We start from the raw sequence: 26,887 nt of genomic DNA on the forward strand, positions 1-26,887 counted from the left end.
CAGATCGGAGCAGACCAGCGACCCACCCAGCCCGGTGTCCAGTCACTGACCAGCTGCCTCAGAAGAAGGTGCCAGCAGCCCTGCAGAAGGCAAGGATGGGAGAACCTGTCAATGCCGTTCACACATTTTGGTCTTGTCTTTATCCGGTCTAATATGAAGCCCCCAGGCACTTGGAGGATATTGACCAGCACAAGTTTACTCCATCCAGCAAGTTGTCTTCATTTGGGAACTGCAGTAGTGTTTTGGGTGCTGTGTCCCAGGTTGGCTAACATGCCCAGTGGTAGCCTGTAGCCATGGATAGCACCTGTTACAGGAGGATTGTGTTCCTACTCTGACAGTATACATCCAGAACAGCTCCATCCAGTTCCTTTGGCCCGATCCTCCTTTCTTTGTTCCTCATCTCTTTAGCAGTTCCAGACGTCATTTGGGTAGGATGGTTCCTGCATGAAACCATAACGTCGTCTTTGCCAAACCAAGACAGCTGCTTGCTAGGGCCTTGCGGTGCTTGGAATGCTTGTTGTTTGGTCTCTGTGAGTGACCTTTCCTTAAATGACAGCAACTTCTTGTTGTTGGCACAGGTCTAGAGTCCAGATGTTGAGGGTTTGGCTGCACCCGTACGCAGATGTTTCTTTTCATAGGTCTCCCAGAGCCCTGGAGTTTACAGAGAGGACACCGCTCCTAATGCTGTGGGGATTCACAATGGATTACACAGAGTACACCTCTACCTCGATATAATGCTGTCTTCGGGAGTCAAAAAAATCTTACCGCGTTATAGGTGAAACTGCGTTCTATCGAACGTGCTTTGATCCACCGGAGTGCGCAGCCCCCCCATCCCCAGAGCACTGCGTTACCACGTTATATCCGAATTCGTGTTATATCGGGTCGCGTTATATCGGGGTAGAGGTGTACATTGAAATCCACTAAATTGGCACCTCGTCTTTACCTTTTTTGCCTTTGATGTACTGGACGGGTTCTTAAATCACTTTCTATATGGAGTTGCTAGTGCACGGTTCTGCATTTGCATGTGTAATGACTAGGAGCAATTCTTCCATGCATGAATTTTACTTTGCTCTTTGGAATATCCCTAAGCCCCTTCTTTTTCAGTTTAAACTGATTGATTTTTACTGAAAAAATCCCGGGTATTACAAAAAGTAGTACTTGATTTTTTTTTTCTGATTTCCACCTTACTTTTGTATCATTTAAATATATAACAAATAACTTTGTTTTTATTAGGAAAATACAATCCATTGCGTGAGATCTATGTATTACGACAATACATTAGTCTGTCTGTTGAAATAAGGCTGTGTGTTTATTGTGTGTATCTTCTAGATTAATAAAGTGCATGCACATCTGAATCTCAGTCCCACCAAGTACACATTTCAAGCTGTTAGCGGATAACGGGTTAACGATCTGACCCACGAAAATGGGAAGAAAACAAAAACCGGTCTCAGAATACATTTCAGAGCATCAGGAAGTATTCAAAAGGGTTAAAAAAAACAAACTGGAGGAAAGGATGAAATTGGGTGTATGTGCTGCAAATAGCGTGGCCCAATTATTAAATGTAAATATTTATAGGCAAATAGTTCTAAATCTAAACAGTTTACCAAATGAAAGGTTTTATTTGGGGATTAGAGATGTATTGTTTTTTTAAACTCAGAGGTGACGTTGTGTTTGGAGTTCTGTTTTAATTCTGCAGCAAACCACATTGAATTCCATTAATCAAAGCATTGCTCTACTGAATACTTCTCCCCCCCCCCTCCCCCGTCCTTCCATCTGCCAAAATAAACTGGAACCTGGGGTCTGAGAACTTCCCCCCTTGCTGGGTTTCAGAGCCCAGGCTCTAGCCTGAGTCTACACTGTTCTTTTTAGCCCCGTAGTGCAAGCCCAAGTCAGTTGACCCTGGCTCTGAGACGGGCTCCTACAGATCTTTCTTGGCGGTGCAGACACACTGGCACGCTACTCCATGGTGCACGAACGTCAGGACACTTGCTGCAATCTCCTTAGCTTAACTGAAGAATGAACTAGGAAGTGGAAAGCTCTAGCATCAATGAATAAGAGAACCTCCTAAATGACTGCAATGAGAACGTCCCCTACCCCTTCCTTTCTCCCAAGCCCCCTTGCATAGTGAGAGCTGAGCGAGGATTTCTTGCCCTGGAGCAGTGCCTGTAGGCAAGAACTGATGTCTGCAATGTGCCAGCCACTGGGGAGGGGGACCCTCATCTCCCCAGTGTGGAAATGAGAACAAACACGGAGTGAAACTTGCGCTGCAGGTCTGAAGAGCTGCTAGCAATTAGAAGTTCTTTCTGTCTGTTCTTCCCTCTGTGACATCACTCGCTCTTGATGCTTATTCTCTGTCTCTGTTTCACAGCTGTATAAAGAGCCTGAGCTCACTTTGCAGTTGGCTTGGGTGGGACCAAAGATGGTAGAAGGTCTCCTGGAGGCAGGCAGGCCCTGTGGTTGGGGAATGTCTAATGTCTAAGGAGCCACCAATTAGATGTTCCAACGCGACAGATTGACCAGGAGGCTGACAGCCCCAGGCCGAGGGCTCCAGGCGACTCACATGTTTCATGTTCCAAGCAAGTTCTAAAAACCCCACCCTGGCCACATCCACATTGCTGCCTTCTTGGGCCATGAGCATTTGAACCCTAATGTGTCCTTCATGCCGTGCTTTGTGGCAGTCAGCCATGCGCTTCCCATGAGGGGACAGCCTGGTGCTGTTTGGTTGGCATGGAAGGCAGCTGATCCACAATGAGATAACAAATGCTGGGAATAAGTCAGGTCCGGGCACCACGAAAAGGCCCAGGATGTTCCAGAGAGTTCAAAAGGCAAGAATAGGCCCCAAGCCAGAAGCTCCTGGTTGCAATCTGCAGGTTTATGATGAAGCAGCACACACACCGTTCTCCTCCTTGGGCACTCCACTCCCGTGGCCACATAAAGGGCTGCAGCAGGCAGGTGCTGCAACTTCTCCAGGTGGCCGGGCTGGGAGTTGGCATCTCTGGAGGGTGGCGGTGGATGTGACCTCACAATCCGATGTGGGGTTGCCTGGAGTGACAAAGGCACAGATGATGGTAGGGCCCGTAGCTAGAATAAGTCAAGGGCACTTCCGCTAGCCGCTCCCCTCTGGGTCTGTGTGTGTGAGATCAAGACTGAGGCTATGGGTAGCAGTGAGGCATAGGCTTGGCCCCATATTGAAGAGCTACTCCAGGGAGTTCACCTTTCACGCAGTGTGGAATGCCTCTGGGTATCCAGGGAGCCTGGCCGGGGGTTCAGAATAATCCCCCACCAACGCTGCCTGCTACTTGTGGGTCCCTCTGCTGAAACCCGATATTCCAGCCTGCCCCACTCAACTGTGGAAATCCTCCTCCCCACAACCTGCCTTCTTTCCCAAGACCCACCCTCCTGTCCGCTCCTCCCTTCCCCAGCCCTTCCCTGGTCTGCAGAGCTGGTGAATGGCATTCAGTGGGATAGCAGCTCGGTTCTCACACATGGTTCCTGTGTTGACACGGACGTTGTCAAGTGTGGAACAGGCAGTCTGGGCAAACGCTGTCTCTCCCCTCCCCCCAAGGGGAACAGTGGGAGAGAAGGCAAAAATGCGCTCGACGTGGAGGGGAACTGTGGCGAGTAGTTTGCTACAGTTGCTTTTGATTCCAAATGCATCAAGTTAGGTGCAAACACAGACTGATGTGTCCATTCCTATGCCACCTGTATTCTGAGGGGGGTATAGATATTAACAAGGGGGGTAAATATTAGAAAGATGGGGTGTGATTCCCTCCCTCTGGCCCCCAATGAAGCCCACAGGAGCTGTATGATCCTCAGCCTGCGCAGTGTTTTGACCAGTGTGTCCAAGTCTGGGTGACGGCGGGAAGGATTTGCGGGCTGAGTTCCTGTGAGGGAAGCTACATTTGTGGTTCGCTGGATAGAAGTGTCGGGGTGGAGGGGAGACTTTAGTTCATCCCCGCACTGGAAGTAAAGAGCCGCTGCTGATTTCTTCCCTTATACCCCCCCAAGGAACTTACACTGTCAGTCCTTCTCTGCTCCTTGGGTGCACCAGAATGGGAGCCGAGGGAACAGCGGTGAAGCCCAGCTGGTCCTGGCACTGTGGGTGTTTCAGAGCGACCCTGTGTGATGGCTGGTGCGCCAGGCGTGTGATCTGACCCGGCGTGGGCAGGTGTGATGGAATAAATATGGTTGGTGGTGGGCGTCTCGCACCTCATTCGTGCCCTGCAGTGGTCCCTCTTCTGTCGCAGTCCCATTAGTCTGCTGAGCAGAGACCAGAACTGTGCCAGGCCTTGGGCAGGGAATATGATCTGCCTGGAGGCTTGGCCTGTCAGTCTGGGGGATTTAAGCAGAGGCCTGCAGAGGTGAACGGTTAATGCAGCGTTTTGCGGTGATGCACAACTCCCCCTCCCCCCACTGCAAAGGGGGCCCCCCCACACGCATGCAAAGCTGTTTGGGGGCAGAGCAAGTGCCCATGCTGGGCATGTCAGTCACCGTGCTCATGGGAGAAAACAGTGCCAATAAGCCCTCCCTATTCTCCACGGAGATTAGCCCAGTCACAACTCAGCTGGATTACTGAGCAATGGCCTCTGCCCAAGAATAAAAGGGTCAGGAAACTGTGAACAATGTAACCGCACCTTGTTGGGTTAGAAACAGATTCGCTGTCAAAAGGTTTGGCGAGTTCAGCTGTGAGCCGCTGAGCTTGGGCTCCGCTGGTTTCAGGGAAACGGTCCCCTTGGCGGAGAGGGAGAGCTCCTGGAAATGCTCCTCAGGCTGGGGGCCTCCCGTCTCAGGAGAGACCCCTCTGCTTGCGTGGACCCCCAGTGAAGTCATTGGGGCACCGTACAGGCTTAAGATGCTAGAGAATCCCATTGCAAGACGGGGGTCTAAGTCCACAGCATCCCTTTGAAAGGAAGTTTGTTTGTGGTGGACCCCTCCTTTGGAGGAGGAGCTGGAGAGTCTCTGATCAATGTGCTGGGGGAAGTAGCGAGTTGTCCGGTCACCATGACGCCAGCCCTGCTTGGTGCAAGTCAGCAATGAACTCCTAGGGTGTTGGACACTCTCTCTCTCTCTCTCTCTCTCTCTCTGACTCTGCAACTCTTCCTCTGCATCTCCACATTTGAGAAGAATCAGGAATGGGTTCTGTTGGCTGGGTGGGTGGGTAGGGTTGACTGGCCCAACCGGGTCCTGGGGTCTGTAGGTCCGACTGGAACACAATACAGTAATTCCATTGCAGGCCCCAGTGAGTGCATCCCCTTTCCTTTTGGAAGGGAAAGGCTCCCAAAGAGATCCAGTTGGAAATGAAGCCAGGAGAGTTGGTTTTTCAGCAGTTACAACAGCCAAGTGATGTCAGGGCCTGGTTCCCTGCTCTGGGCATTGTGACATGACACGCGGGGCCAGGTGGCGTGGTCATGTTGTAATGCCACTCACTCAAGTTTGGCTCAGCCACCCCTCCTTCCATCCTGGCCAAACCTGAATGGTACTGTGACCCCATGCACCAGCTTGCAACGCCCAGAGCGGGGAGCCGGACTCGGTCCTGCAGGACAGGAGCTGCTGCTGCTTCCAGGTGTGGGGCAGACTCACTCTCCAGCCTTCTCTCTTCTCCCCCACTTCCCTCCCCCCGGGGGCCTCCCCTCTGCGCCAGGCCAGGATTAGAGTTGTGGTGCAGGGCAGGTGGCTGGTGCCATCTCAGTGGGGGCGGAGGAGGAGGCACCCAGTGAATAGTTGCTGCACTACTGTGTGTGTTTGGTGATAATACACAGGTATGGTAACGTGTAAAATTAGCAGGCCAGTGGGTATAATTGAAGGTGGCACCATCGTGTCCCCCCCTCTCCCCCCCGCCCGGCTGGTTCCACCACTGCTCCCCATAGGACACCGTGCCCTCTCTAAGCAGTCATGGCAGCATAGGCCGTTCACCACAAGTCAATTCCTAAGAGCCCTCCCTTGTTACTGGTAGAGACCATATGTTAAATTGTTCTCCTCCGATTTCTGTCCAAGTTGTAAAGGTTGTTAGGAACCCCTTTAACCTGCAGATAAGTCAGGTATCTAAGCACCTGGGCTTTTATTTGCCATTGGGGGCCACCTGTTTTGATAAGTGAAATGATACCAAATCAAGGTGGTGGGGGGGTTGCTACTCCCATTTCAAAGTTCACCTAATGGGTGTTTTTGTGCCTGTCCATCTCAAGGCTCCAGAGGAACCAAAGTAACATCCACGTTTGCTCAGGACGGTCATTTTATATGTTTGTACAGCACCTAGCACGATGCGACTCTGACCGCTTTGGCCTCTAGACAGTCCCATGGTATAAATGTTCAATAATAATCATTTAATGAAGTTGCATTGGTAGGGCCTGACTTGGACAAATGCGTGCATACAACTGCATGTGTGAAGACGTATGTGAAATCGGATGCCCAGTTAGAGTGCACAGTTCTCATGGAAAGTGGGTGCAAGTTGAGTGTTTATAATTGCAAAGGGACATTTATGTATCTAACCATTCTCTTGCAGATGTGTGTGTATATTAGAAATACACCCTTGCTAACATGATATCACCAGCCTTGATACTCGTGATAACCTGATATAGAATCAGATGGTCTTAGCCATTCTTTAATTGTTAATTTATGTTTTTGATTGACAAGATTCAAAGGTCAGACAATGGCTCTTTCATCTTAAAGGGTTTTTAAAGGTTTAAACTCACTTGTGTGTGATTTAATTTGCAGTTAATTGCTGGTTAGTTGGAATTGAGATTCAAGACTTCATGAGTAGGCACAAGTAATTCCCATGTCCAAGCGAGCCGAATAAAGACCAAGTCTCAGACTGTCGGAAGTGTTTTACAAGTGAGATTGCTATTTGCTATTAATGGCTTAAAATGAGCATCATCGAGTATTAAACAGAGAGCTGACTCCAAAGGGAGAGCATGTTTCAAAATTACAGTTCAAGGCTTCAGCAAATAGGCTGAAAATGTCAGAGAAAGGACAGGGAGGGGGGGAGAGAGGGTGGATTCTTGCTCTTCCTAACGTCTGATTATGGGCTGTATGCACCTGCCTTTATCTTGGTTTGGCACGAATGGATGAATCTCTAGGATTAGAGTTAATATGAACTAGTACTTCTGGATTGGGGATATGTTCTGGTCTCCTTGCATCTTGTTACAATCAGAGGGAATCTGGGTGACTTGAGTTACCTGTTTGTTGTCACATTTGTACATACATCCAGATTACTTTTTGCAACATTCTGTGTGCCTGACTGTTTTCTAACACAAGAGATTGACTGAACCACAGAACTCTTGGAGGCCTACCCATAACCATTCCATCTCTTCTTCAATGTTTAATGTTGTAACTAGCATTTCATTCAATTATCGTTTGAGACATTATCCTCATTAACATTTGAGATGATACAGTTGTCATTGAATGTCTGCTTCAGCACTATCATGAGTGTTTGACAGTTTGCATGAGATGCATTTAATAACATGAACCCTAGTTTGTCTATTGTTCATCTGCTGCATACCAGTTTCATGCTGCATGTTGTCTGGAACCATCCAAATGCACCACACTTGCTTAATTCAGTGTTTCTGCAGATTGGGAGACCAATTCTCTGCTGGGGTAAATGGGCACAACTGAACTGGGATCAGCGGAGCATGGCGCTGTGCCCACTTATGCCCGTAGAGAATCTGGTGCAGTTTTTAATGCAATAAACAACAACAAATATAGGGCTTGATTCACCACCATAGTTTTACACCAGTATATTTCAGCTGCATTCACAGGGAAAACTAGAGTAATGCAGTGCTGAGTTAGGCCTCTTCTCTCTTCCTAAAATCAGTGTCACTAACCCCAAGCATTCAAAGCCATGAGTCAGCCTCTCCCTCCCCTCCCCCCCATGAGATTATTAGAAATAACAGCTTTTGGGTTCTTTTTATTTGCCTTCTGGCATTGTATCCTGCCAGGGTCACATTTTCAAGCTTTTCTTCGCAGCCATGAGAATTAGATGTTGTCTCCTTTTTAAATTTTTTTTTTTTAAATGAAAGTTGCTATTCTCATGTGATCACAGGACTCCAGGTGCTGGGGCTTTCAGAAAAGCCCCAGATATGAGACTTGAGGGTAAAATCATGAGAGCTGGTAGCACTGTATTTTAAACCTTTCCCTCCTCCCAATTGCATGATAGATCTGAATTTTAGGAGGCTCCTGTGCTGTAGGGGCTGTGTAGATATAGTACATCCATTCCCATCTGGGAGTAGACCTTGTATTTACTGCTGACTGCCCCCTGGGCCTTGCTGCATTGTGTGTGACTATCTCAGGATTTCTGGTTCTCCTGCCGTCGCCTGCCACCCTTGGTACTGCTGGCAGGTCACATGCCCGCCCGCTGAATAGCGTGAACTGACAAGCCCTGGGATTGAGCTGCCCTGCAAGGCCCTGCTAAGAGGGGAACATTTCCTGAGTTTCCATTTCACACAGCTGGGCGCTCTACAGAGGCGGGCTCTGCTGGCAAAGGTTACCTGCCATGTGGGACCCGATGGGAAGTCTAGGCAGGAGGGCCGAGCGCGGTGGGAACAGTCAGAGGGAGTGGGAGAGATGCAGAGAGATGGATGCACTGAGTCAGAAGGAAGGAAAGTTAGAATGTTTTGCCAGTGGAGACAGGAGGCTTTATTGATCGACTGGGTTCCTGGTCTGTTTGGCCTCCTCTAAATCCGCAGGGTTTTCGTTGTTCTGTCTCTGTACACTGCTGTCTGACTCAGAAATGAGCTGGTCATCAAGGGTGCTGCTAAGAAGGTCGGGCTCTTACTCTCTGTTAGACGGGGAATGGGAAATGTTTGGTGTCTGCTTTTATTGCCTTACTGATCTCTCGTCCTCCCTCTTTGTTCCTCTTTCTCACACTCCTTCATTCCCCCTCTCGTGTTCTCTTCCTGTCACTCATTCTTTTTCTCTGGTTCAATCTGTTCCTATTTCATACCTCTCGCTTTCGTTCCCTCCATCTGTCTCTCATTCTCCGTCCCCTCCCCCTGCTTCCCCGCCTTTTTATCTCATTATCTAGCAGCCATCCACTGCGTGGTGCGGCCCTGGGGCCCTTGGAGCGAGTGCAGCTCCCTGTGTGGGGTCGGTAGCCAAGACCGGACTCGGCAAGTCGCTGTCCCACCCCGAAATGGAGGGACCCCCTGTCCGGACCTCAAGCAGCGGAGAGGGTGCTTTGGGGAGAACCCAGCCTGTGATACGGCTAAAGGTAAAGTGAAGCGTGTGGGGAAAGGTCTCTGCGCCCGTCTGCACGTGTACAAACGCTCCCACGACCCATTGTGATATTCAGCACAGCTCGGATGTGACGGGAGCTGCTTTGCCCTGTGCGATCCCAGCGCTGTCCCTGCGATGGAGCTGGAAGATGAAGGGACGGCAAAGAGTTTTAGCTGCAAGAGGGCGCTGTTTTTAACATGCGGCAAAAAATGGTCTCTGTTAGCACCAGGTTAAACGCAGCTTGCCTGGCCATTGCACGTGGCAAACTTGGGTTAAAACAGAACTGGAAAACCATAGGCTATGGCTCACCTACCCTCTGAATTACAGATCAGTCATGACACTTGACGACAACAACAACAACACAGCAGATTAGTTCCCCGACATGGTTACAGTTGTTCCAATTTGCAGTGTGGATGGACCTTTAATTGTGTTCCTTCTAACTGGATTAAAAAGACGTTAGTAGTAATTAATAATATCTAGCTCTTCTATAGCACTTTGCATCAGTAGGTCTCAAAGTACTTTACAAAGGAGGTCAGTACATTATCCCCATTTTATAGATGGAGAAACTGAGGCACAGAGCGGTGGAGTGACTTGCCTCTGGTCACCAAGAAGGTCAGTGGCATAATGGGGAATATAGCCCAGTTTGCCTGAGTCCCAGTGCTCTATCCACTAGGCAAAACTGCCTCCGCTATAGACAGCTTCCCTCTACACTTCTAATTGAAACTGTGCAGTAACCAGGTTCCCTGAGTAGGGTGGCAATTGTAGCGTAGACAGGTAACTGAGGTATAAAGCCCTACATGGTGTCAACAGGTTCTCATGACACGTTGCTACCCACAGTGAGAATGAAGTTAAACTATCATGAGAAACTCGCCCTGTGTGGATAGTTTTCCTGTGTTGCACTTTAAAAAGCTGAAGATGTTTTATTGTATGTACTTTTATGGTCCACATCTGAGCATCTCACAAGCTTTAATGTACCTATCCTCACAATCCCCCTGGGAAGCAGGGCTGTGCTGTTAGGGATGGGGAACGGAGGCAGAGACTAAGTGCCTTGCCCCTGCCCCGGGTCACATGGAGAGCCTGTGGAGGAGCAGGGAATCGACCCTGTGTCCTCTGAGTCCTATGCTAGTGCTCTAGCCACTGGACTATTGTTCCTCTCAAGATAACACCCGATTTCAGCAAGAAAATCCTGATTGTTATTAAAACCTTCTACAATCCCTCCCTTTGTCTCTTTCCAGATTTCACTTTCTCTAAAGAATTTGTGGGTCACATTTAAAGATTAAGATGCTAGGCTAAACTGGCCCAAATCGGGCCAAACACTAGTGCAACTGCAAATTTTGCATTCATGTTTTCCACCCCAGTTCATCCGTGGGCACAAAGCTGAGAGCCTGCACCTCCAGCTGCAGGTAGGCAGAGGCTCTGTTGTATCCACGGTGATCCTGTGTTTGTATCGTATTGCCGTATATTGACATGGGAGTAATCATGATATCCCACATGCAGGAATGTGGCAAAGGTGACCTCTGTTGGAGACCATCCAGCCTTTGCTTCAGCACCATGCAAAATACACCAGGGGTAAATGGATACATGTTTGAACAGCATCCATTTCCCCCCCCCCCGTCCCCCTGTTTGGAATTCCCATCTTTGAGACCAGTTCCTTTTGGCTGGTCTGTTGAGAATTTGTCTTTAAACTAGGGCTGTGGCATGTGAATTAGTGGTTAGAGCAGGGATGTTGGAGTCAGGAGAGATGGGTTCAAGCCCTGACTCTGCCACTGATTAGCTGTGTGACATTGGGCTAGACTTGAATTCTCCATGTGCCTCAGTTTCCCCATCTGTAGAACGGGGTTAATGATACTTGGCCACTTTGTAACGTGCTTTGAGATTTGCCATACTGTGTAAGTTGTTAACAGTAACAAAAATGGGCCTGATCTAAATTCAGTCAAGGAAGTCTGTGGAAAGACTCCCATTGACATGTGTGAGCTTTGAATCGTGCCCCGTATTCGCATTAATATCACTAATTGCAATGAACGTTATTCCCTTCCCTGCTGGTCTGGGTCCCCCACTTTCCCAGAGGGCCAAGCAGGCCATGCTCCTAATAATTCACTTTCTGTGCCCTCTTAGCTCTGTCTCTGTGATTGAACCCCTCTGCCGGGCATTGTTTTCTAACCTTCTGCATCCCTCCTGTCCCCACCCCTTGTGCTCTTTTGACAGAGGTGGCTAAGATTTTGCCAGATTCCTTTAAAAGGGACTTTAAGGACCCCTGGAGAAGACCTCACATGCTGGTGAAGGAGAAGCAGCCAAGGTAGGTGAGGCACATCACGGAGCACACTGTCCCCTTCTCAAGGTGATTTTCTGTGACAAGCCCTGCTGAATTGGCTCAGCCTGACTCTTAAGTAAGAACTGCAGAATAAACGCCGCCCTCCTGTATGGAGAGGAGAAGACCGTGACCGATCCTGAAATCCTCCCCAAATACTCTGCAGGGAAATTAGCATTGTATCTTGGCTCTTCTCGGACACATTTAAAACCACCCTGGACAAGCACTGCTAAATGTGTCATAAGCACCAATCCTGCATCGGCCCCTGAGAGATGGACAGATGAGCTAATAGGTGTCTAACTTCTGTGATTCCAGCATGGTCATTAGCTGGGCCGAGTTTGGGGAGGGAACTAGAGCTGCATGAATTCTCCTGCCGTTAAAAGGGACGGCGCTCTCTGCTGAGGGGTGTCTTCAGAGACATTGCACACAGTCAGGTTGGAGAAGAGGGGCGATTCTTGCTCCTTCTCCGTGCCTCAAGTGAGGCTCCTAGATTCATATTTGGGCCCCAGACCAATGGTGAACCTCAGCATATGCCAAAGTCCTTTCTATTTCGGTGCCATGTACTTAACTGCTTTGCTAAATTGGGGCCTTGCACAGCTCCGTTAGTAGCCTGTTTGTCAAAGGCTCTGAACTCCCAACAGCCTCCAGGGAAGTCCATGAGAGTCAAAAGTCCTCGGTATCTCTGAAAACTAGGCCACGTATTTAAGCAGCTAAAGATGATGACTGTGGAAGCCTCACTTTAGGTATGTTGGTGATGGAGATTGCTCAAACCTCCATCCCTGTTTCTACTGAGAGTCCAGAGTAGAGCAACAAAAATAAACCTGATCTACGAGGGGAGGTTACAAAACCTGGGGAATGTTTAGTCTTGAGAAAAGCGGAGTGAAGTCTTCAGATATGTAAAGGCTGTTTATAAAGGGGACGGGGCTCGTTGGCTCTTCATAGCCACGTCGGGTAGGACAAGCAGTAATGGGCTTAATCTGCAGCAAGGGAGATTTAGGTTGGATGTTAGGAAAAACGTCCGTACTGGAGCAGGTTACCTAAGGAGGTTGTGGACTCCCTGACACTGGAGGTTTTTCAGAACAGGTTAGACAAACACCTGGAGGGGATGATCTATGTTTCTTTGGTCCTGCCTCAGCAGAGGGCCATGGACTAGCTGACCTCTCAAGGTCCCTTCCACCCTACGTTTCTGAGATTCTATGCAGCAGGGCTAGGACAGCTCATCTAACCTATCTACAGCCTGGATCCCTGAAGACCGGCATAGACCACAGGTGTGTGCTTCTAAAGCCTTCGTTCTTCCCTTCCGAACCTTTGGGAGCACCGTCCAGCTCCCTTCCATACCGGGGCGGCTGCCGTATGCGTATGCCCTTGGCATCCTCGTCCTGGCAGCTCCTCCGCTCCTTTCCAGAGACGCTGCTCGCGGCATAACTTGTTCTGTTTCCTGTTCTCCATTAATAATAGGGAGGTGCTGTGGCTAGTGGCAAGATCTCCAGATTAGGACTCAGGAGACCTGTGTCCTACCCCCAGCTCTGCCACTGGTCTGCTGTGTGACCTTCGAGTCACTTCTGCGTTCTGCCCGAGTTCCCCACCTGTAAAATCGGGCTAAAGATGCTCCTGTGTAGAGTGCTAGATAAGAGTTCTTATTAACACAGAGACATTTTGCTGGCATTGAGGGTTCAGCCAGGGGGGTTAATAGTACGTTGTGCTTGTAATTCTGCGACGTTCACGTCTGCAAAGCACTGCACAAATGTTAGTTAATCCTCCCAGCCCCCTGTTATCCTCATCCAGATCGGGAAACCGAGGCACTGCTAAGCGAGTTCACCAAGACTCAACGGGAGACAGCGTCTGAGCTGGGAGCAGAAACCTAGTGTCCCTGGCTCCCAGTGCTGTGGTCAGTTCACACTGCCTCGCTGGGGACCTAAGAACAGCCCAGTTATAACAATAGCCCAGCAGAGCTCAGATTATACTCCTGACAGAGCTCTTCATAGCTGGGGCCCTGCTCAGGTCCCCTTTCTCCCTTGGTCAGGAGAGAAGAGGCTGTCTGGAATGAATGAATAAGAGCAAACTAGCGGGTCCTTTTTGAATGGCGCTGAGCCCTCAGGGCTGGAAACAGCACATGGAACAAAAACCCTCCTTATTTACAAATCGCCTCCGGTCCAATGACTGTGTTCTCGGCCCCCTCTGTTGCAGAGCTGTAGCGAGGCGTCCTGCCCTCGGCCAGGGAAGTTCTCTCTGGTGCCAGCCCAGGAGACAGATCTGGGATTCCGAAATGGGGGAACGGCTGGCTAGGGTAGGAGGAAAGCTGGAAAGAATTGGGAAGGGTTTTATGGGGGAGGGGGAGAACGGCTGAGTGGGAATGGGGAGCCCCTGGGGGATGATTGGGGAAGTTTCTTAGCAGGCGGGAGAAGATCTGAGGCCTCATCTGCCACTGGGATCTTTTTTGTGACGCATCAGGAAGTGTGTTTGCATGAAAGACCCTGCAAAACTCAGCTGCAATTGTTTGTTCGTTAGAGACAGGCCCACGTCTCCAGGTCTGGATCTAGAATGTGAACCAGCCAAAGGTTCGGGGTGTTTATAGCCAGAGTTTGGGATCAGCCTGGTATGTAGAAAGGGGCCAGTTCTGGATCTGAACCTCCCCGAAGTTCGTGAGTGCTTAGGTCTCAGGAGAGATGGGCCTGAAGCAGAGTCTGTTTGGGGGTGATAGACTCAACCCCACCAAGGTTTATCCCAATGCAGGGACCCCATACAGGCCTGTTCCCGGGTGTTGGGGCGGCTGCGCTGGAAGAAGCTCACAGCCAGGGGAAGATAAGTTCTTCCTGTTCGCTCTTAGACATTTCTTCATGGGATGCCCTTGCTGCAGAAACATTGGCGGCCAGCCAGGGTTGGCCTGAGGGGGTCCCACCCCTCCCATGGCACCGAAGTGGGTGGTGTCAGCTGCCCCATGTATGGTATGACTGTGCTGTGTCCTCGCTTGGGACCCCAGGAGCGCGAGGACTGGCTTTGTGGCCATCTCCTGGTGACCTGAATTGTTCCTCCTTTGAAGGACTGTGGATTAGTGTGTGCTGGGTACAGGACACTGCACGCTCAGGAGAACTTGTGCAGCTTGTCAGGAGTCCATGCAGACATGTTCCTGCACCAAGGCACCCCCAGGCCCATTGGGCTGTGACCCTCGTAGCTTCCTGGACTCTCCTTTGATCTGGTCCTAGGGCAAGGGTAATACTGGGCAATGGAAGGGCATCAGGCAGACTTGCCTCCTGGCTAAAGAAATCAGCTCACAGGAGTTCTCTGAGAGCGGTGGAAAGACGTGTTGGGCATCAAGTCCCTTTCCCTGCCAGGGCGGGACTGGCCCTCCCGGGACGTTTCCTAGCGTAGGTTAATTTTCAGTTGCATTCTGATTGCCAGCAGCCCAGCAGCAGAGGGGTGGAAAGGCAGACGCTGGGAGAGCCAGGTCGAGTTAAGAACGAGGCTGGACAAGACCCTGCTCCCCACCGAGTGTTGCTCTTCAGCTCGGCTTCTCCTCACCCAGCCCCCTGGCAGCTGCTGCAGCCTGTGCTGCTAACTCAACAGGGAGACTCTTCTCTGAGGGGCTCTGTGCTGTTGTCTCAGGAATCCAGTTCCAGCACTGAAGAAAGCCCTGTCCCTTCGGCCTCGCTGGGGCTCTGCCGTACCACAGGCTGCTAGGGACTTTCCGCACAGTCCCTACCAAGCTTGCTTGCCCCTCACCTCTAGTCTTGCTGCCACAGCTACCTTGCAGGTTCTCCTGGGGGGTGTTAAATTCTGACAGTAGCTTGTGGCACTTTTGATAAATCTATAGAATTGCCAGCATATCCAGAGCCACCCGTGTTTGGAAGCAGGCGAGCCCGTGACTCCCCCACGTGTCCTTGTGGGCATTTCCGATGATCACGCAATCCCATCAGCCGTGGCATTGAGTGCGCGGTGCTGCTACCGGGCTTCGAGGCGAGTCTATCCGGAAACCGCGCTTTAAATACTCAAGTGCTAGAATTTGCACTGGTAGTCGCCCCTTCAGTCCGCGCCTGGAAACTGTGCCATGTGATCTGGCTGACCAATCGAAACTAAAGAGCAAATAGCGACCAGTCACGGAGGAGTGTTCACGGTCGATCCAGAGAGCTAAAACGAGATGTGCAAACATTGGTCAAGTCATTTCGGATCTCGACTAGACCGTGACCTGCTTGTAAATGTTCCAGGAGGATAAGGGATTAAATTTGTCCTGTTAATTTATTTGCTCTGTATGATTTGCTCATCTGCAAACTGCAACGGACTGGCAGGGAGAAGAGAGAACTGTAGTAGTGGGTGTCACATCGGGGTAGAAGTGCCTGGGCGGAGTCGTGTGGGAGAAGCCAGCTGGTACCTGCTGCTGTGATGTTGCTCTGTTCCGCCCGCATGGAACCGATTGCAGGATCGGGGCTTATGCTTGGTTCTGATGAACGCGATCCTCCTTTACTTCCGGAAGTACAGAGATCACACACACAGGGGAAAAAACGATTTAACCAGTGAGACTTATTTGTGTATCTCGACATTCTCAGTGGTGGTGGCCAATGGATGTAGGCAGCCGTCTAGTACTGTCGCAGCATGTGAGCTGCAAATGCCCCTTCTGAAAGCCTCTTCAAGGCGTGGGTGAGAAGCACAGTCACAAACCCATCATGCTGCTGAAAAACCATTGTTACCAATGTTTGTTCCCAAAAGCACATCTGCTGTTAATTAGGAAACGCTGAACTGCTGCCTTGGGGACCGCGTTACACAAGGTGGGTCTGAAATGCATCATTTGCATGCTAAGCTTCTGAGCGTGTCCATGCTGAGCATGCCATGACCATTGGAAAACAATCTTGGGGCTAGAGCGGAGTGTCACAAACAGCAGAGACCTGACTTCTGGAGTGCAGGGGCGAGGCGGCCCTGGGACCCCTGCGTTCAAACCAGCTCCAGTGCAGACTGGCTCAAGGGGCTGACTTCATGCTCCATCTCCACAGAGAATGCAAGGGGGGGACACCAGCCCAGATTGCCAGCTGGTGTCAATTGGTCTTGCTTCAGTCAAGCTATGCTGACTTATGCCAGTTGAACATCTGGCCCAGAGAGTGGTTTCAAACGGCTCAACTATTGACAGATGCTCCCTGATGGATTTGCAGGTGAGTCCCTTTAAGCAAAAGGATTGAGTTCCTCTTTAGAGCTAGTGTAGTCAGTTTGTCTGATGTGCTCTGTCTTGGGGGACTGTATCTTAAATTGGAAGCGAGATGGGCCAGGTTATCTTAATGGGCTTTTTCATCTCTCTTTTCTTTTATCTGTCTAGGATTTTCCTAGTTAGCTGTAAGCCTCCCCCCTTGTAACTGATAAGCCGCAGGGTAGCTGATTAACTAGCCCCCGGGCTGTAAATCCCCTTGTCACAAGCAGCGCTGCGCTCGGGCGAGTTGGGTTTGTGAAGCGTGTGCAGGGCGAGGGGCAGAGGGCTGGGATCGTTACATGAGGCGGGGCTCAGCACAGCTTGCACGGATCCGATTGGCGAGGTGCTTGGAAGGGTTTTAGCGCTGCCTGGAGGAGGAGATGGCTGTGTGGATGAGGGAATGAGAACAGAAGTGCGTTCTGCCGCCTCTGCATCCTGCTGGCTGCTGGGTGTGGGGAGTGGGGTGGGTCTGCACCTACAGAGGAGGCTGCCAGCCTGAAACGAGAAACACATGACCTTTGTGTATCAGGCTGTTTGGAGTCGTTCGCCCCTCAATCCTGGGGACTCAAATTCCCATCTCTGCTTCTTTTTCATCCTGTCCGGCCTCTTCTTTCCCATGCTAAGCAGCCCTGTCCACCCCCTTTCTACTCTCACGGCCAGGTCTTCTTCCAGCCTCCTCCTGAAGGTTAGAACAAGCCCCCAGCTCTCCAGCCACAAACTCCGGCGCATCTTGGTCAGAAGTATGGAAATGGAGGAAAGCGTGAGACCAATACGAGGAAGAATAGGTGGGCAGAGCTGTGTCTTTACTGAGGTTATTGCCACGAGGGCTGACCCACTCCCTGGTCCTGGGAGCATGCTTCCCAGCGTGAATGGGCGGACGCACTAGCTGTGGTCCAGCTAGTGAGCAGCGTAGCCAGGGGAAGCGTGGCCAGTGGCTTGGTCTAGCTGTCCAAATACAAACCCACCTGCACCCCCTTGGCATGTATTCAGGCAGCTAATCGAGTCCCTGCTTGCCCATGCTCCTCCCAGCTATAGCTCGAGCCGAGCTAGCGTGTGTCTACCTGGGCTGGGAAGCGCGCTCCCAGCTGCATGCAGACGTATCCTGAGTGGCAATCCGCACACGTGCTTGTGTGCTGTCCTAGGAAGCCAGCCCATAAGGAGGAGGCGCAGAGGCCTTATGGGTGGCTGCCTGCTCCAGCCGCAAGGAAGGGCTTAGGAGTTCGTAAGGGGGAAGTGTGGTAGTGGCTGGGGCATGGCTTGGAAGGGAGTTGGGGCATTCCTTGGAGCGGCATAGTAGCCCCAGGGCCCGGTGTGGTAATGCCAGGGCCTCCTGCTGCTGTTCCATTGACTGTCTGGATGCCGAGTTCTCACAGCTCCGTGCCAAGTAGCGCCTTTGGGCTAATTAAGGGATGCAATCAAAGCTGTAGCTTGGAGCAATGGGGCTGGAAGACAGCAGAACCCTCTGCACCTCCACCCTTGGCCTCCGCTCCCGTCACACAACGGCTGCAGCGGTTGTCGCACCCAATCTGTGCTACCTTATCGCTCACTGGAGCAGTTGCCGTTCCAATACTTCTTAAAGGCGTTCTGTTTCCCTTTGGTTTCACCCCAGCGGGAGCTCCCAGAATGGAATTGTTCGCATCCCGCAGGTCACTCTGAGAGCCACGCGTCCAAGCCCAAGAGAACAGAGGCGTTTGCATTTTGATTGATGTCAGAAGTGGTTTAAATGTGCAAAAACACCCTCACAACAAAGCTCCTGTGAAATTTGGGGGAAGACGGTTGCATTCAAAACGATCATTTTGGGGAGCAGTTTCCCAACCCTCATGCAGTGAAAACCACCTTGCTGTCCTCCATGGCGCCGTCCCCGCCGTGGGAGCTGCGTTGCTGCACTGTCTCCTTCCTGAAATTCCCTCGGACGAGTGTTTTGAAACCGTCAGCTGGAGCAGAAAGTGGGAATCCGCGCAGGGCACGGCGGCTGCTTTCCTGTTCCAGCCAGGCCTAGGCAACGGCAGCTGTCGCTTGCACCTCCTCGCAGGTGTGCACGTCTCCGATATTTTTACCCGCAGAATCTCATGGCACTTTCTTTGCAGCCGTGGCAGCTGGTGTGCTGTGAAGGGAGAACACTCCGGGTGCTGACACACAGAAATCCAGCAGCTCTGTGTACATGGGTGCCTGGGCTGCCACTCTGCGCGGAGAGAGATGTCAGAAACGTTTGCCATCGTTCTGCCCCTCGACTGGCTGCGGTTGCTTGTCTGCCTTATGTTCCTTTCCTGGCCATCCCCAGCAGCTGAGTTTATTTGAGCCTTAATCACCTCTTCAGACAGAAGTGGTGGGGAGGGGGGAACAAAACCCTGAAGGCCCCTTGGAGGAGGAGGAGGAGGCTTGGCAAGCTGACAGCTGTAAAGCAACCAGAATGCACTGGCTGACTTAAGGGGATTGCTTCAGATCAGAGCTTCCCCTCCCCCTGCCTTTGGGAAAGCGCAGGCCCTGATCTCCCCAGCGGTGCAGGCAGCTTTGCTTTGCAGTGTGTAGCCTCTCTGCCTGCATCCCTTCTTCCCCTCCTCCGCAACACTGGCAGTGCCAGGGAGCCAGCCTGCAAGGGGCACCTGGAGCAGCTTCTAGCTTGTCTCTACCTGGGGTCATCGTCCTTCCAGGGAAGGAGAAATCCGCAGCAGGGGCCCGTCTGGACAAGAGCACGTTGTGGAGGTTCCTCTTGCTGTGCAGCGTGGCGGTGGGGTCACCTGACTGGTTGGGGGAGGCCCTGCTGATCAGAATGTGTCCCCCGCTCCTCGGGGGCGACTGGGATGATTTCCTGCTTGCAGGGGGAGTGGGAAAGTCAGAGGGGCTGGCCGACCTCTCAGCCAGTGCTCCTAACTCTCCTGCATGCTAGGCTGCCTCTTCCCTGTGGCCCTGCAGCAGGCAGCCTGTTCTTTCTGCAAATGGCTGCTGGGCCAGGTAGGTGGGGAGGGGAGGTGACCAGCTGGGAGCATTTTTCATCTGCTACATTTAAAATACCTGGGGTACATTTGGGATTCATAACCCATTGGCTCCCTGCTGTCACCAGCACGCATACCCAGTTTCTTGGGCAGAGGGACCGCCCAGGTTGCATGCTGCCTTCTTCCCTCACTGGCTCCATCTCTGGGACTGGTGTGAAAAGAAGCCATCTGATTTTCAGCCCATCCTGCCCATGTTCTATGGCTTGTCCTGGCAGCATCTACCCGTGTAGCCCTGACTGCAAGGGCGCCCTGAGTCTCCTGTTCAGCATCAGCTCGTCTGCGCTCCTCAGGCCTGATCTCCGTGCTCCTCCTCCAGCTTTGGTGTCCGGCTTTGTCCAGAAACCCCTCTACCGTTTGTGGGCGTGTCCAGTTCTCCCATCCATCTCTCACCACTTATCCTGGGCTGGTCAACACTGGACGATTAGGTCGGCTTAACTACATCACTCGAGGCTGTGAAAAAGTTCACGCTCTTGCGATGTAATTAAGCCGATGGAAGAATGATTCCGTCAACTGAGCTACTCCCTCTCGGGGAGGTGGATTTACTACAGGGACGGAAGAACCCCTCCCGTTGCCGTGGTACGTGTTCACACTACAGCGGCTGTGTCGACGTACCCTCGGAGACAGAGACCCAGGCACAACGCAGTGTCTTGGGAACAGTGGCCCCTGTTTCCCTTGCCACGTGGAGTGCGCTGGGAGGCTGACATACCTCTCTTCCTGCCTGGAACCTTCTCTGGACAATGCTCCGCATTATTGACCTCCATGATAGCATCAAGAGCAAAACTCATCCTGCTGCCTGCCCAGGGCAGGGGATCGGACTTCTGCCTTGACGCGCCATTGGGGAATGAGGGATGAGCAGCATCCAGGTCCCATGCGGGCTCTGTCTCGTCCCCTGAACAGAACTTTTGTCATCCCCCCCGCCCCTCGTCCCCTCCTCGGCCCGCTGAGACCATTCTCGTGGGGCAAAGACTGGCCTATGCTCCCCTTTCCCTCCCTCAAACCAAATCAAACCAGGAATCCGGTGTCTGCCCAGCCTGAAGGGGCACTTTCCCCCTCTGAACCTTGCTTGGGAGTTATGAGACGTGCAGTAAAGACAAACCCCAAACTGCATCTCCAAAGGCAGCAGCTGGAGCGAGCTGTGTGGATGAGGAGTTTGAAGGGGGCAGGCTGTAGGTAGAACCCGCCCCTCCCTCCTTGGGATGCAGGTGCTGCAGAAGGTGGGCGTGTGCCTGGCTACTGGGTCGGCCAGCAGCGTGGCAGCCTTGGAGAGCTCTGCCTGGGATTCGTGAGTAAACAGGAAACCACAAAAGCAGATGGAACCCAAATAAGAGGCCTTGGATTATGAATCCCACGGGGAAGGATGAATCTCTAATAGTTGTCCCCCTCCACCACCTGCCCCTAAGCAGCTCTCTGCTGAAGCAGTTACTTATAGAGACAGTAGCTAAACTAGGGCATCTCTCTAGACCCATTTTACATAAGGAAACTCGGCCTTGTAGGGGCTTTAGGCAACATTTATGTTTTCCCCAATTCAGGGGTTGCTTTGGCCCGGGGCACAAGTTTAGAGCAACTGGTCAGCTGTTCTGGGGGTGGCTGTCCCTGGCCACCCCTCCTCCCGCATGGCACTGAAAGCGGCAATGAGTCGGCCGTGCCCCATTGCTGTGCCATCTCATCGCCAGCAGAGGGGAGCTGGCAATTTCGGCATCTCCTTATGGTAATTCGGCATCCTAGGCATGACTGTGGGACGTCTGACTGGGGAAGGTCATGCCAGATACAACCCCAGGGCAGAACCTCTCTAGAATCCAGTTGTCTTCGCTCGGGCAGCAGCCAGTATCCACTCCCCTTAGCAATGGGAGAGGCGGGCAGGTGTGATTCTTCTAGGGTTGAACTGGAGATCCTTTGGCAGGGACGTGGTGAGGTTCAGAGGTGGCAGCAGGATTTGGGTGACCATCCTGCCTCGGGATTTCTCATTCAGTGCCAAGGCTGCTACCAGGTTGCTTTTAGCATCAAGCCGTTGCTAGTGGAGGATTTGTGTGAGTGCCTCTTGGAGTCTGTGCCCATGGAGTACTGATCCTGGTCGGGTTATTCAAGCAGCGGGTGGTTTAAAGTCTGGGGATTTCAGGGAGGTCAGCTAGCGCTAGGAAAGTATGCACTGGGCCTGTCTCTAGGCAAATGGAGCATTTCCCCAGCAAACGCAAGCCTCTCTTCTCACCACAGGCCACCCCCGCCCCTGCGGGAGCAGAAACCCATTGCAGAGGGGGGTTGGCATCCTGGCTAATTCTCTCCCTCTCCCTTTCCAGTTACTGCGTCTACTTCCGCCTGAAGCAGGTGGGAGCCGCCTGCCGCCTGCACTTGTGGAGCAGCCAGCTGATGAGAGAGAGGCGGGTCTGCGTGGAGTGCCGGCCGGACGCTGTGGCCAGCAGGGCCCGATGCGAGGGGGATGGGCTGGAGGGAGCCAGGTAAGTGGCTGAGGAGTGATGATCAGGGCTGTTACCCAGCCAGCTTAGCCCAAGGGACTGTCAGTGTTGCTGAGGAAGGATTTTGTCCTTATTTGGTTTATTTCCTGCCCCACTTTGTGTCTGGCCGGGAAGCCCCCAAGCCTGGTGCCAGAATCGCAAAGCAGCTCCGGGGAGAGCGGGCAGACACATCCCCTGTGTCCTGTGCCTGCCCCAGTCCTGCCCACTGGGTTTGGGCAGCGTTGGACTCCTTGCAGCGTGGCCAGCTGCACTGTCCTGGCAAAGGGGTAGCATGTGCTCCCTGCATGCCCCAGCTTCTCCTGCCAGGGCTACGTTTCCAGCGGTGTGTGCCCGAGCCACATACAAAGGATGGGCCGCTGGCAGGAGGTGGGATGCATAGGCAGAGGGAAGGCTTGTGAAGTGAGGAGGGATCCTCTGGAGGCAGGGCGACGCTATACAGGACCTGGGAGACTAGGACAAGAAGCTAAGCTGGACCTGGAGAGCAGCAGGGAGCCAATGGGGCATTTGAAGAGGGGGACAATGACCTAGACTGAGCAGCATGCGAGGACAGTGCTGCTCTCAACAGCCCAGGGCATGGGGTGGGAGAGTCTTCATAGACCTTCCCTTTTTGACTTCCCTTCCCTACACAGAACTGAGGCAGCGCTGCCCCGGCCAAGTAGGGCTGAATGCAGCTTGTGCCCCCTGGAGCCTGTCCGTGCCGCTCAGCGCCCCCAGGGTTTTGATAGCTGGAATCCCAGCGGCTGTTCTGGCCCGTGTTGTGCTGTGTGGGAATCAGTGTTGCCAGGTCTAGTGGTTTAAATCATGAGTTTTATGCTATCTGGTGGTTTCCTCAAAACCTGGAGTCATGTGATCACACGAGACCCTTGGCTTTCACCCAGAAAAATACGCTTCTGACCTTCATTTTTGCAGAGAAAAGCTTGAAAATGTGACGTGCTCGAAAATCAGAAGGCAAATAAAAAGAACTGTAAACGTATTAATTTTTACAAGCTTCTTATTTTTAAGCCAGTGATTTTTTTTGGGGGGGGGGGGGGGGGGCTGGCTCATGATTTTCGAACACCTGGGGTTGGCAATGCTGGGAGCTCCACTCACGGGCCACCCTTGCTCATGGAGCTGTGGTGGATTCTGCAAGATGAAAGATTAACCCAGTCCTGCTCCTGGGCTGTGCTTCCAATTTCAGGACATTCTGGACTGCCACCTCCATCGCTGGGTGCCAGGGCTCATGGATCCAGGAGTCTCGGCATGAGAACTGTATGTGTCCTCCGCTGTCGCTCATCTTTGTGTAACCTTCTGTCAACCTGGGTCGTGAACTTTCAAGGAGAAGGGGAGAGTGACCGATTGAAGCTGATGACCCAGCCTTTTCTGGCTATCACTAGAAAACAGGCAGAAGAAGTGAAGGGTAGACCGCCTCTGAATGAAGTCCTTGCTACACTTTTTACCTCGTATCACTTTCATTAGAAACTCTCACTTCCTATGAAATTTATATTTTTGGCCACATACCTATGTGTTGTTTGAAAGCACAAGACTGTCTTTGTTCTTTTGAACTTTATATTGCTGAAACCTTGCTACCTACCTCCAGCACTGCAGCTAGAATGGAAGACCACTCTTTTTTTGTGTGTTCCATTATTTTGCAGATTTTAACAACAAAAGAAAAGAAAATTGCAATAACCCTATTTAAAAAAACATTTTTTTTTTTAAAAGAGAAGAAATTTGCTAGAACCCCAGCACCAAAGTTAATGATGGACAAACATTGGAATGAGGCCAAATCTGAGCGAGGAAGTGATGTCATGGTTATTTGGGATGACATGGGAAATGATGTCCCAGTTAGCTGTGGAACTGTTTCCAAAAAAACCAAAGTCCTTCGACTGTTTTTTGAGAGGAATGTGTGAAAGAAATAAGAATGTTTAAGATTGGCCAAAGTCTTAAAAGATGCAACTTTTCTTCTCTGTGCTTCCGAGCTTTTAAAGTTGATTGTGTTGCTTTTCTCTTGATACTTGAGTCATTCAAACAGGATGGTGTATTACATGTCATTTAATCTCCTCAAGATCAGAGTAAAGGCAGTGACAAATCTGCACTTCTGTCTTGGGAAAAGTCCAGAAAATAGCATGAGTTTTTTTTTTCTCTACTTATTTGTAATGCTTTAACATGAGTGATATAATATATCTAAATATATATGAGCTCTCTCGCACTCTCTATCTCCCAGTAAAATATCTCAGCCACACCCCCTGCTTGCACCCCATTTTTCAGCTGACAGTATCGCACGGTTTAGGACCTTCAAGCTTTCTATTTATTGAATAAGGTTAGACCTAAGTGCACTTTGGTCTTGAGTTTTCCGAAGCCCTTGGAATCGCCACCCCCTAGTCTGAGGACTTTAAAAGCAAGAGGAAAATGGTTAATAGAGTATTCCAGTTGCTGCTTTTTTGATGGTGGATCATTATGTCCCAGAGCCCTGGGGACTTTGGAATAACTGCACCTGAGAACTGCCTTGGCTTAATGTCTGGAAAAACAGTCTAGGATATTTTTGGTTCCTAGGTTGTATGTGATCACATGATGACATACAGAATCCTGGGGCTACTCTCCCAGGTCAGACCACAGGTGACTTCCCCCTTCTACCCCGTGCTTCCTTGGGCCTCTTCCTGACGTGGTTCCCTCCGCTTTGTGGGCTTCTCCCATGGCACCGTTATTCCCCAGGACATGCTGTGCTTGCTCCTTACAAAAGAACTTAAGACCAAAAGGTGGCTTTTTGCAAATTACATTTAACATAAGTTATTAACTGAAAAATAAAACATCTCCCAGACGGGAAGAGGCCAGACAATCTGAAAAGCCGGAAGACTGACCATTATTCAGAGAGAATTCATTTATTAAACAAATTTGTTAGCCGCACCTTAGTGTATCCATAGAAACACAGTTGGCCTTTTACAACCTCTGGCTTGGCTGAGGAGCACAATAAGGACCTGATTCTGTGTGATGCTGAGCACCCGTAACTCTTATTAATATCACAGGATTGGACTCTACAGGGCCCACCCTGTGCTTACTGAAGTCATTATCAAGGCTTCAGGGGGCTTTGGAACAGGCCTTGTGTCTACTCCTTTGCTGTCCCTTCACTGCATCCATTCCACATCCGATAAAATGACCAGATCTCCACTGTTTTTTTGGTGTAACAGAAATAACACTATTGCGGTGGAATATTATGCAAGGATCAGTGGTTCCTGCGTTAACAATGTGTGCCTTGGCTTTGCCTTGCTATTTATGTGGCAGTGAGACCGTTATCTGATGGCAATGTTACCTTTGTCTGTCCACTGATGTTATCTCTTCAGCATCTTCTGGTCCATTTCAGTTGATGGCTCCTATATCCTCCTCTGTCATATTGTCCGTGTCCAATTCAGGGGCCATGTTCTCCTTTTTCTAATGGAGTTGTGTATGCTGGTCAAATCCATTCTTGTGAAATCAGGTTCAAATCTCAGGTAAAACAAAACAAACCCACCTAGACAGCACATATGTACGTGCTCCAACCTGCCAGTCAGCTCCTTCATGGGTCCTTCATAGGACCTCAGTCATATGGTCCAACTATCAAGCCGCTTTCCCGCGCTTCCGTGCCCTGACATGACAGAAACTGAGCCTTCATGGTTGTTATTCGTAGGCAGAATTTTTTTCCAATGGGGCCTAAGGGCATTAGACACCAGTCTCCTCTTGACTTTCAGTGGGAGTTGGGCTCCTAACTCACTTAGCTCCTTTGAAATCCCCAGCTATAGATGTTCAGGCCAAAGGGAAGATTCTGATCCAACCTCCTGCCTTATAAACAATCTCTACCAAATATCATGCTTTTTTTAAAGCACTGACCAATAGACTCCTTGTTCTTCTACTGGCTTTTCCTGTTGCTCTAAGCTCCACCGAGATCCATATAGCACAAGAGCATGTCACCATCTCTGTATGTACCAGAGAACTGGCATTTGGAATTCAGAGTGTTGTTCCCATGTCTTTTTAAATGAACACAATTCTGGAGTGAAACAAGCATGGCTTTTTCCAGTTTTTAATATTGTAGTAATTGTTCTGAACCTTATCACTTCATGTATCCACAGCCATATCCTACGCCAGGTCCAGTGTTGTACAAAAAACATGTACTTGAGTTACTTTGAATAAAGACAGTAAAAAACCCAAGGTCCTTGTGAAATGTATCCAACCATGATTAATATTCTTGACCATTCTAATCCCTTTTCTTTCTAGGATAAAGATGGATCATATGACTGAAGATGGTACAGATCCTAGAGGGCTCCGAGTTAGGAAAATCGTGTGTGTGAATTCGGGTTAACGTTGGATGTAAGGCAAATGGCAGTTTACTCCCATGACCCAACTATTCCATTATGTGGTTTTCTTAAAGACCATCTAACTAGTCACTTAGCTGGTTCCTCACAAGTTCTTGACTTGTTTCTAAAACATAAGTAATCCACTCAATCTGTAACCTCCTTTATTCCACAGCGTTCTACCGCTAGAGCAGAGCAGAGGTCTGCCTAGTCCAATAAATTGCCTCTAGTAATGGTTTCTGCCTGAATTAAACTCAACACCCATAAGGTTTTGATTAATCTAATTTGAAGGACACTTACCCCCTAGATCACCAAGTGACAGTGATGCCTTTCGATAATGCATTGTATTTCTCCGATGTTGCTTTGAGATGATGATTTCAAAGGGAGTGGCGATAGATACAAGGTATGTTTGTTACATTATAATTGAATTACTGTAACTG

General features: G+C 50.7%; 1 pseudogene; it reads left to right on the forward strand.

Moving 5' to 3' along the window:
- Positions 1 to 23,839, forward strand: part of LOC112120412 — a 31,401-nt pseudogene extending 7,562 nt beyond the window's left edge.
- Positions 23,840 to 26,887: the final 3,048 nt, after the last annotated feature.

The sequence above is a fragment of the Terrapene carolina genome, unplaced genomic scaffold, assembly GCF_002925995.2.
Source record: "Terrapene carolina triunguis isolate 2854851 unplaced genomic scaffold, T_m_triunguis-2.0 Scaffold234, whole genome shotgun sequence".
In the NCBI taxonomy this organism is placed as follows: Eukaryota; Metazoa; Chordata; order Testudines; family Emydidae; genus Terrapene; species Terrapene triunguis.